Here is a 429-nt window from a genome sequence, read left to right on the forward strand (position 1 = left end):
CAAGCTGCTCGCTGCTTTCTTTTCCAACTTCACATCGTCCTTTTTTTCCCTCCATCCTCCATTTTTTCCCCTCCATCTTTCTTCCTTCCTCTTTCTCTCCAACCATTTTTCCTCCTCCTCCTCCTCCTCCTCCTTCTCCTCCTCTGGAAACTAACGTAGCGTGGATGAAATCATCGACCGCTTCAGCGTTTCGACGGCCAATTTAACGATCATTCATCGACTCGCCGAGCGTATGGAACGCGCCTGTGCCAAGAAATCCACTCGCGGATAGATGGTTGTAATTATGTCAATTGCGGCCGAGATTTAATGGAAAATGGTATCGCGTGGAATATTTTGGGAGCATATTTTTTTTATTTTTTTTATTATTCGAATCGAACGTAGGAGCGTCCCAAATAAAAATAAAATAAAAAAAAAAAAAAAAAAAAAAAA

This window comes from Apis dorsata, unplaced genomic scaffold (genome assembly GCF_000469605.1).
Source record: "Apis dorsata unplaced genomic scaffold, Apis dorsata 1.3 scaffold_57, whole genome shotgun sequence".
Taxonomy (NCBI): Eukaryota; Metazoa; Arthropoda; class Insecta; order Hymenoptera; family Apidae; genus Apis; species Apis dorsata.